Consider the following 12,063-nt stretch of genomic DNA (forward strand, 5'->3'; position numbering starts at 1 on the left):
TCCTTACTTGTTTTGAGACTTAAAAGTCTCATAAAATTTAAGCTCCAAGCTTTTCACACTACTCATTATACTCCAAACACCATCAAGTTTTTCTCTCATTATGCATATCTCTCTCCCAGTGCCTACAATAGTACTGACAAACAGGAGACACAATGAAAATCATTTCTAAATAAATTATTTCTACTGGGCATCCACTATTCTTGGATTTTCATTATAAAATCCGTTCAGCAAACCACATGCCGAATCAATAACCTCCTGATAGACATTTTCACTTCCTGGTTCTGAAGGGTATAAATCATGGGATTCATCAAAAGAAAGATCACCATGTCGAAAAAGGAAGCCACCTTGTCAGCTGGTAAGGCCCTGAGGGGGCAAGTGTAGATGAAGATGGCAGGTCCAAACATGAGAAATATAACTATGATATGAGTGGTGCATGTGGATAGGACCTTGTTCTTCCCTTCGGAGGAGTACCTGTGTACATGGCAGAGGATGACCGCAGAGGAGGCCAGGAGCCCCAGGAAGCACAGCAGTGTCATCAGGCCATTGTTGAAGAGACCATCAGAAGCTCCACAACAAAGGTGTCTGTGCAGGCCAGCTTGATGACCTGAGGGACATCACAGAAGAAGTTATCCAGCTGGTTTGGGCCACAGAAGGGCAAGTGGAGGATGAGGGACACCTGGATTATAGAATGAACAAAGCCCCCAAACCACAGAGCCAACAGCTATCCATAGCAGACTCTGGGATTCATGACAGTTGAATAGTGTAAGGGCTGACAAATGGCAATGTAGTGGTCAAAGACCATCACTACAAGAAGTAACCCCTCTCCACTTCCACGGAAGTGCAAAAAAAGAGCTGAGTGATGCAGCCTCTGTAGGAGATCACCTTCTTCTCAGAAAGGAAGTCCACCAGCATCCTGGGAGCCACAATGAAGGAGTAAGAGGCATCCAAGAAAGCCAAGTTGCCCAGGAAGAAGTAGAGAGGGGCTGTGAGGCCAGGATCAGACCTGATGGTGAGGATGATGAGGAAATTTCCAGGGAGGATGATGAGGTAGAAAGTTATGATCAGCGCAAAGACCAGGAACTGAACATCTTGAGACTGAGTCAGACCAAGGAGGATGAATTCTGTTACCTCTGTGCTGTTCTCTCTTTCCATCTCCTCTGCATATGGAACATCAAGGAGCAGAGAATTGATGTTCATTTCTTTCATCCAGATCATATTCTTCTCAAGCTGAAAGTAGCATATGCTACTTCCATTTTATACAGTCACTCTCCCATATGGTAAAAAATTCCTTCTATCTTTCATTCCTCCAAATTTTATAACTTCCCATACCCTGGTGCTGAAGCTATATTCTTCTTCCTTTCAAACCTGTGATTTTAGCTCACTGTTCCCTCATGTAAGACTCTGGGAGCCTCCACCCTGGACTTGTTTCTGTCTTTAGGAAATTAAAAATTGTCATATTAACCCACATACATCCTTTAGGCTTATCACACTCCCAATTTGGAGACCTTATACAAATAAACCTGGAGAGTTAGATAGAAAATTGATAGCAAATGAAAATGCTTGAACATTATCAAGGAGATAGAAATATTCCATATTCGAGTGTGATGGTTATACATGTCAGTGTAGCAGTTATACATGTCTATTTATTTGTCAAACATTACTGAACTATATAATAATTAGCATACTTATTGTACAAAAATTATAGCATAAGAAAGTCAATTTAAAAATAAAAAAGAAAGAAAGAAAAAATAAACTCCTTACTCTAAATATTTCCTTAGTCTCTATAGAACATCAACCCACCAACTTGGTATATATAAAAAATTCTTGTTACTCTGGAGAAATCCAGATCTGAGTTTTATCCATATAGGGTCTTCAAATTGGTAGTGTAATTAGCCTAAGGGAGGTACATGATGATTTATTGTTATGAAAGATTGTAGAATTTCTATCTTGAGACAATCAAAAATTCTCATGTTATGTTATGAAAATGTAGTAGAAGTTTTGATACATATATTATTGTATCCTCTTCAATGAAGTTATATATTTTAATAGTTGTATGGTTTATATAGAATCATGGTATAATTTAACATATAAAATATATAAATAAGTATATATGATAGCAAATGATCAAAAATATTTTATTATCGATATGAAGAATTTTAAAAGTTTGAGGACTCGTGAGCTATAACAAAGTTATAAATCATGGTGTAGTATAGAACAATATATGCTTTCAATTGCATTGCACTTTTGTTTTGATGAGTGATATGGAACTATGGGGGTGCTAAAAGAAAGAAAATAAAGGTCCATTGATTTTAACTGAAAGGGGAGAGAGAAGGAAAGAGAAGAGAGGGAAAAAAGAAGGAAGAAAGAACTAATAAATTCCAAAATAAGGACTCAAAAGAAATCTTTGTGATGTTATTTTAAGGTGCATCTATTCAAAACGTCAAAATATTTGCTTTTTTTTCTCTCAACCCAAACAGATTCATTAAGAACAGAAATATGTATGTATAGTCAAAAAGGAAATTAGGAAAGAAGTGGTTGAATTTATATGACTTGGACACACATATATGCATAAAACCCATACATAAACACATACACAATCACACAATCACACACATCATGTCCTAAGCAAAACTGAAATACAAAAATTTACCTATGTTCCATTCTCTTTTTTTCTTTTCTTTGTTGTTTGCATATAGACCTTCAATGACCTCAACATTTATTATTCTTTCTGTGCATGAAACCTGCTTTTGAAAAGTAAATCAGGAATCCCTTTCCACTTACTTCTAAATTGTATTCATCTTGCACACTATTACACAGTTGGTTATTTCACACTCTTCTAGAAAGTAACTGTTTTTAGAACACTGTGGTCAATTGGAGCTATGTACTGTAGAAAAAAACATGCTCTGAAACTTAATCAATTCCTGTAAGTATGAACCTATTGTTAGTAAAATCTTTAGATGAAGTCACTTCAGTTAAGGTGTAGCCCAACCCAGTTGGGTCTTAATCTTATTAATAGAGTCCTTTATAAGGTAAATGAAATTCAGACAGATAAAAGCCACAGAGGGAGCAGTCAAAAGCTGAAAATCAATGGAACCTGGAAGAGAAGGTAGAGGCCTGGAGAAGCCATCCTGTGCACTGCAGGTGACAGAGGAGTCAAGGATCGCTGTAGTCACTGCCAGAACATGTCTTCAGGAAGAAAGCATTCCATGAATGAGGATTGAGTTTGGACCTCTCACAGCCTCAAAACCATGAGCCAATAAATTCTCATTGTTAAGCCTTCCTATTTGCATGTTAATTGTTTTAGCAACAAAAAAACCAAACAGGCACCAATGAAATTTTTAAGTATCTCTGAGATTAAAAGTTGCAGTCTCTTCTGTTCTCTTATCATCCAATCTGTTCTATTTACTCCTTATCAGGTGGAATTTATTACCATCTATAATTTTTGATTCACTGTTTTTATATTCCATTTCCCTCTTGTAACTGTGAGTTTCATATCATACTCATCACAGATCCAGAGATCAAAGATAATCATGTATTATTAGATGCATATTTCTCTTTAGGTAAAATACAGTAAGTCCCTTCAAAAATAATGGCATGTAGATCTCTGCAGAGACAAGCATTGTGTTCTAACTATATTCAGAGAAAAACAACTGTCAGTGGTCTAACCAAATAGAACAGAAATCCAAATACTTGCCACTACTCTATTCTATCTTTCCATTTCAGCTGATTCAGAGGTTCATTTGATGTTGGAAATGTTAGAGCAGTGCAGGGAAGAATGATGGAGTGGGGTGCAGACACAGAAGCCATCTAAAAGCTTCACTGTGCATGTACCTGTCTCTAGTCCAGGCTGTAGTTCACAGAGCAAGTGTTTTGAGACTTAATCACCATCTATAGGGGCTAATTCTCCCAATTATCTTCTTTATAGTTCTTTAATTTTTATTCCTTCCTCTCATTCCCTCCCTTCTTCTCATTCCATTTTGTATATTTCATTTTCTTAAGTTATATTTCCACATCTGAGTTGGCTTTCTGTCTCCTTATTTTATCTTCTGTTTTCACTCTCATCTTTTTTTCTCAAAATATGCCTTTTTCTGCATCTCTCTATCCTACTTATATTCTTTCTTCCTTTGAGTTCTCTATATTACTTTAGTTTAATTTTTTCCACTCTCCTCTTGTCTTCTTTATTTAATCCTTCTTTATTAAATTCTATACTTGCCTTCCCATTAATTATGAAAATCTTCCCTATTTTATTTTGAAGCAAAAGTGAGCCCAGTAGAGGCTTACTAATTTCCTTCATGCTAGCAAATTATTTTAAAGCTGAAAAATATTTAATTTCCCTTTCAGTCCAAATTTTCCTTGAATCAGTTCCTCCTTAAATGTATGGTACAAACTACCTTTAATTACTTCTATTCTGGCAGATGCTTTATCTGTTTGTAATTGATCTTAGTAAAAATTGGATGATCTAACTTTATGTTCAAAATAAACTTCTCATTAATCCAATTTATGAGCAAAAATATATTCAGCAAATTTCCCCAAAATAGAAATACGGTGTCTGTTAGCACTTGGCAGCTGGTTTGTAAACCATTGACATATAAAATTACTTGTTTCTGTGTATTATAAAAATATGGATGGGGTAAATGAGCATCATCAAATATTAAAATGATACCAATGTAAACTTTAAACAAAGTATTAACAAGAATGAAAAGAGTTGATATTTTAAGAAAGGCTTTGTATATCCCCATTAAGTAATCTAAATATAAGAAGCAACTACATCTATATTCTTAAGAGGTAAAAAGTACTGCAATATTACTAAATTCAGACCTCATATATTAATCTATTTCTACTATAATTCTGACCTCTACCATTGCATTCCAAGATAGCAGATGTTTCATCTTAAGATTTGGATTTTTTAAATTCCTTTTTCTTTCTCTTCCTAATAAAAATGTAGAATGACAAAATGTTCACCTCTCTACTGATCCAAGGCTACTCTCACACAGCAGAGATCTATTTCCTTCTGGTGAAAGGAGCAATAACTGATTGCTTTTATCTTTGTTACTAAATATCTCCTCACAGGAGGCCTTTTACATTTTGAAGAACACAGCCAATTTGTGATACAATGAAGAATGTACCTTGGGAATGTGGAAGCTATCACAGCTGCAGAATACTTTCATTGGGAAACATTAGAAGGCCAGCAAGATACAATCAAGGAGGATAGAAATTTGTATGATATACCTACTCATGTCAGATAAAGCACTATTATGATACTTCTGTGTTCTAAAGGCAATATTCTGTCAGTGACAGTGAGAATAGAATGACAAGCATGTTTATTAGGCTTGTGTGGGTAGAAGCCAAGGAAGATTGCTTTGTATTTTACAGTGGAATTCAAAAGGAAAAAAATAAATCACATATGTTTTAGTTTGTAAGCTGCAAGAATGCAATATACCAGAAATGGAATGGCTTTTAAAAAGAGAATTATTAAGTTGCAAGTTTAGAGTTTTAAGGCCATGAAAATGTTTAAGTTAAGGCACCCAGATAAAGATACCTAAACTCCAAAGAACTCCAGCTGATAAAATTCCGGGTTTCTCTTTCAGCTGGGAGGGCACACATAATGTCTGATAGCTTTCTATCCTCATTTCATAAGACTTCCAGGGGGCATTTATCTTCTGCATTTCCAAAGGTCTCTGGCTTTGTGGGTTCTGTTGGGCACTGCAGCTTTTTCCAAAATGGTTCCCTCTTAAGGGACCCTAGTAAGCAACCCCAACTTGAATAGGAAAGACTTACTATAAGCTTAAACATTAAAACCATGAGTCAAGCTTTATTGCAGTGTGAGCAATAAGGCACTGAACAAGACAAAGTCCCTGCACTAGGAAATTTTACATTCTAGTGCAAGAAATCAGATGATAAACAGACACAATGGAGAGAAAACCTCAGCTGGTGAAGAGTATTCTGATATGCTTAAGAGAGTGGGAGGAATAGATGTTATTTTAGATGAGCTGGCCAGGGAGAGCCTTTCCAAGGAGGTCAGCTTTCGACTGAGAACTGAATGCCCAGAGTAAGGAACATCTAAAGGAAAGGCTGGTGCAAAGACCATGATACAGGAAGAAGCTTGTTCACCAAGGAGCAGAGAGGGCTCATTGAGGTGAAGCAGAATAAAGAGTAAAGCAAGATGAGAAGTGGACACCAGATATAGACCAAGCGATTGGTTATCATTCTACATGAGATGTTGAAGCCAAGAAGTCCCATTATCTAATTTACATATTTAAAAGATTATTCTAGCTGTTGGGTGAATATGAGTTTTAGAAGGCAAAGAGTAGAAACAAAGAGACCAGCTAGGGAGTATTTGAAGTACTATAGACAGAGATGGTGGCTTAGGCTAGGGGATAGGAGAAGAAATGGAGGAAAATTTTAGATCTGAGATAGATTAAAGAGAGATAGGCTGCAGGACTTGCTTGCTGTCTCTGAGAGTTGAGGGAGCTATTGAGGATTTTTTTGATGATATAACTGTGTGGTTGACGGGCAAGTGGAGCAGTGAGGTTTGAAAATTAAGCATTCTTCTTTGAACATATTTGGTTTTTAAATTTGATTTATTTTTTGAATGGGTAATATGGTCACAATTCAAAAATCAAAAAGTTAAAGTAAATGTGAACAGTGAGAAATCTTCCTCCCATCTCGTCACCCAAATGTCATTTCCTCCCATACATTACAAGAGAAAAGTATTATTTTCTGGTGCATCCTTCAAGAAATTGTATGCATTTGCAAAGAGGAATGGTTATAAATTATTTTATTTTTATTCTATTAAAATGTAATTTTTATCTATTAAAATGCACATATCTAAGTGTTCAGTTGATAGTTTTTGTCAAATGTACACACTTAAGTAACCACTATCCAAAACAAAATATAGGATATTTTCATCACTCCACAAAATTGCTTTGTGTCCATTTCCATCACACCACCACCAATAACGCCATAGTGACAGCCACTTCTTAGTTACTAACATCATTGGTTAATTTTGTCTTTCCTTGTATTTCATAAAAATAGAATCATATAATGTGTATTCTTTTCTATCTGGGGTTTTTACTCAGCATTATATTTTTGAGATTCATGCACATTGTTAATTATCTGTAATCGCTCTTTTTATTGCTGAATAATATTTCACAGAATTTCTATCTTCTTTTTCATTTTAAGGATATTTGGATTTTTTTATACTTTAGACTATAAAAAATGTTTCCACGAGCATTTCAATGTAAGTCATTTTGGTGAAACATGTAGGAGTGAGTGAAGTTCCTGAGTCTTAGGGTAGATGAATGTTAATTGTTAAATTCCCAGCAGCAATGTATGGGTGTTTGAGCTGTCCCACTGTTTCATCAACATTTTGATAGAGCCATGTATTTTACAATAGCCATTGTTCTGGTCATGAAATGAAAACTCACTGTGGTTCTAATTTGCCTTCCCCTCATGACTAGTGATGTTGAGTATATTTCTATGAGCTTACTAACCAGTTGTACATCTTCCTCTTTTCTGAAGTGTCTGCTCAAATATGTGTGCAATTTTTATTTAGCTGAAGAGAGAGGTAGGGAGAGAAAGAAGAGAGAGAGAGGGAGATCTCAAATTTACCACCCAGTTTGTACTTGATTATTCATTCCTTAATGATCTATAATAATGAACAGTAATTTCTAATTTTTGAAGTACAATTTATAACTTTTCATGATTACTGCCTCTTTTATGCTAAGAAATAATTGTTTATCCCATTTTTTCTTTAGAAAACACTTTCTTCTATGTTTTTTCCTAGGGACTTATTTTTGGCAATTATATGTGAGTCTATGATCCAGCAGTGAACTAGAGTTACAATTCATCATTTTCCAGTTGCTCTACCATCATTTGTTTAAAAGATTTTCCTTTCCTACTGAATTACTCTGATTTCTTTATCAAAAATCAATTTATGAATCTGGTTAAAAGTAGAAAAATTAAGTTGTATATATGTCACTAGGATAAAATTTTTAAAAACATATGACTATGCAACAATGAAACTTATTGTAAACAAGTGACTATAGTCAATAATTCAATTGTAAAATGTTCTTTCATGAACTGTAGTAAATGTATCACACTAAGCAAGGTGTTAATAACAGGGTGGTATATGGAACTCTGTATTTTATGCATGATTTTTCTGTAAACCCACTTCTCTAATAATAAAAAATAAAAATAATTTAAACAAGGAAAAAATCAATTTATCAAAGAGGTGGCACAAGATGGCAGCATGCAGAGGTGTGGAATTCAGGTTATCCTCCAGAGAAGCTGGCAAATAGCCAGGAAATGTATGGAACAATTTCTGTGTAGCAGTAGTCACCAGACATATCATACACTAGTCTGGAATGGGTGGAATGACTGATATCCCACACAGAACTGTTAGTCACAAAGCCATGGAGGTCAGTGCCCATCCCCCAGGGGCATGGCAGGCTGGTTCCCTGAGAGGAAAGCAAACAGATGTTATTAGTAGCAAGGACTTAGCTCAACCAAGCTTCACTTACAGAATTAATCAACACATTCTGATTACTGAAAATTGGCCCTGAGCAAAGATAAACCTGGAGGAAGCACTAAAGGAATCAGGAATTTTCACCCTGGCAGAGAGGGAGTGGGACTGATGGAAGAAAAAGAGGGTTTCTGAGTTGGACAGCACAAAACACTGGAAAAGGGCTGGACTTCAAGGAAAGGGGGCACATAGAGCCTGGGGACACAAAGAGGCATTTACCAACTCAAGTTTTTGATTGGGAAACTCTGGGAGTAGGGGGCCTGGCTCTGAAAAAGCTTATTTATTTATTTATTTATTTACTTATTTATTTTACATCATGCCAGCTCACTAGATAGAGCTGCAAGCACTCACAGGTTCCAGCAATGCCTCAGGCAAGGGCAGAGTTAAGGAATGTCTGAGACACAAAGTCATGAATCAGGCGAAAGGGCTTAATTCCCTAAACAACATTATTGTCTCCAAGAAAGGGGTGGGGGGCAGCGCCTAGCTCAGGTGGGGACCTTCATTCCGTGAATTCAGGCTGCAGGGGCTGGCAAACAGAAGCAATCAAACCCACCTAGTATCTCAGCCTCTGTCTCAACCACAGCAATGGCAGGGTGAGTCTGATGAACTTATATGTACCACAGTACTTTACACTGTTTCAGAGTCACAGGCTGACAAACACCATATGCTGGGCAGGATAGTAAAAACACAGAATCTACAGGCATCATATGAAAGGCTGACAACTTGATGGGTCAAACCCTCAGGGATACTTGATACTGGCTTCTCTCTCCTTCTCAGATGTGAGCCTGTCTGGTCTTGGAAAATCTGACATGGATCATTAATAGCTGAGGATTCCCTGCTCAAAAAAAGGCTCCATGTAGGCAGGGCAAGAAACAGAAAAACAAGCACTGAAAAATTCTGATCAGTTTAATAGAACCTGTGCTAGATGTCTAGAATAAGTTGAACTGAAAGTGAAAGAAGACATAAGGAACAAAGCCATCCAATAAGACATCCCTAGGTGAAAGAGTGAAAACAATGTCCAGAATAAACTAATTAAAAAATCAAATGCCTATATGCAACAAAAAATAACATGTCACACTATGAAAATCGAGGATATGGCCCAGTCAAAGGAATAAACCAACACTTCAAATGAGATACAGAGGTTGAAACAACTAATTCAGGATGTTCAAACAGACATGAAAAAACTCAACAAAAATCAAATCAATGAGTTGAAGGAAGATATACAGAAGACATTGGGCAAACATAAATAAAAACTCCAAAATTTGAAAAAAAATCGTAGAACTTATGAGAATGGAAGGGACAATAAAAGAGATGAAAAAAATATGGCGACCTATAACAATAAATTTGAAAAGACAGAATAAATGATTAGTTAACTAGAAGACAGAACATCTGAAATCTGACATACACACACAAGAAAATATAGGGAAAAGCATGGAAACATAGGAACAGGGCCTCAAGGAATTGAATGACAAAATGAATCATGAATAAACATGTCATGGGTGTCCCAAAAGGAGAAGAGAAAGTAAAAGGAGAAGAAAGACTAATAGAGGAAATAATTAATGAAAATTTTCCATTTCTCATGAAAGATATAAAATAAAAGTCCAGGAAGAGCAGTATATCCCTAAGAGAATAGATCCAAACACTGACTCCAAGACATTTTCTAATAAGGTTGTGAAATGTTAAAGAAAAAGAGAGAATTTTGAAACCAGCAAGAGAAAGCAATCCATCACATACAAGGGAAGCTCAATAAGATTATGTGTGGATTTCACTATAATAAGTGAAGACTTCAATTACCCAATCTTATCAATGGATAGAACATCTAGACAGAGGATCCATATGGAAACAGACTTTTAATAAGATGATAAATGAAATAGACTTGACAGACATTTACAGAATAGTACACCCCACAGCAGTAGGATATACATTTATCTCAAGTGCTCACGGATCATTCTCAAGGATAGACCATATGCTGGGTCACAAAGCAAGTATCAATATATTTAAAAAGATTGAAATTATGCAAAACATTTTCTCAGCTCATAATGGAATGAAGTTGGAAATCAGTAATAGGCAGAGGGCCAGAAAATTCACAGGTACATGGAGGTTAAATAAAACACTCTTAAATAACCAGTGGGTCAATGAAAAAAGTATAATAGAAATCAGTAAATATCTCAAGGCAAATTAAAATGAAAGCACAACAAATCAAAATTTATTGAACATAGCAAAAGCTGTGCTGAGAAGGAATTTTATTACCTTAAATGCCTTAATAAAAAAGAAGAAAGTAAAAATTGAGGTATTAACTGTGCACTTGGAAGAAATAGACAAAGAACAGAAAATAACCCCAAAGCAAAAAAAATAAATAAAATAAAAAAGATTTAAGCAGAAATAAGTGAAATTGAGGATATGAAAATCAACAAAACCAAAAGTTGACTCTTTGAGAAAAATCAATAAAATCAATAGGCCCTTAGCTAGACGATAAAAAAGAGAGAGAGAGAGAGAGGATGCAAATAAACAAAATCAGAAATAAAAGAGGGGACATAATCACTGACCCTACAGAAATAAAGGAAGTAATGAGAGGATACTATGAGCAACTATAAGCTAATAAACTAGACAACATAGAAATGGACAACTTCTTAGAAAAGCATGAACAACCAACTTGACTCATGAAGAAATAGACAACTTCAACAAATCAATCACAATTGAAGAGACTGAATCAGCTGTCAAGAAGCTTCCCCAAAAGAAAAGTCCAGGACCAGATGGCTTCACCTGTAAACTCTACCAAGCATTCAAGAAAGGATTAGTACCAATCCTGCTCAAACTCTTCAAAGAAATTGAACAGAGAGAAAGCTATGTAATTCATTCTATGAAGCCAACATCACCCTAAAGCCAAAGCCAGATAAGGATGTTACTAGAAAAGAAAATTGCAGACCCATTTCTTTAATGAATATAGAAACAAAATTTCTCAATAAAATACTTGTGAATCGAACACAGCAGCACATTAAAAGAATTATACACCATCACCAAGTGGGATTTATTCCAGGTATGCAAGGCTGGTTCAACACAAAAAAATCAGGTAATATAATACACCATACCAATAAGTCAAAACAGAAAAACCACATGATCATCTCAATTGGTGCAGAAATGTTATATGACAAATTCAACAACGTCTATTGATGAAAACAATTCAAAGGATAGGAATAGAAGGGAACTTCCTCAACATGATGAAGAGAATATATAAAAACCCATTGCTAACATCATCTTCAAAGGGAAATGTCTGAAAGCTTTCCCTCTAAGATCAGAAAAAAGACAAGGATTCCCACTGTCACCATTATTATTCAGCATTGTGCTGGGAGTTCTAGCTACAGCAATTAGACAAGAAAAAGAAATAAAAGGCACCCAAATTGGAAAGGAAGAAGTAAATCTCTGACTTCTTTGAGGATGACATGGTACTATATGTCAAAAATCCTGAAAAATCTACAACTAAGCTACTAGAGCTAATTAATGAGTACAGCAAAGTGTCAGGGTATAAGATCATTATTCAA

General features: G+C 35.6%; 1 pseudogene; it reads right to left on the bottom strand.

The window, feature by feature from the left end:
* Positions 1-224: 224 nt before the first annotated feature.
* Positions 225-1,152, bottom strand: LOC143654966 (olfactory receptor 4N4C-like; annotated as a pseudogene).
* Positions 1,153-12,063: the final 10,911 nt, after the last annotated feature.

This window comes from Tamandua tetradactyla, chromosome 14, assembly GCF_023851605.1.
Source record: "Tamandua tetradactyla isolate mTamTet1 chromosome 14, mTamTet1.pri, whole genome shotgun sequence".
In the NCBI taxonomy this organism is placed as follows: domain Eukaryota; kingdom Metazoa; phylum Chordata; class Mammalia; order Pilosa; family Myrmecophagidae; genus Tamandua; species Tamandua tetradactyla.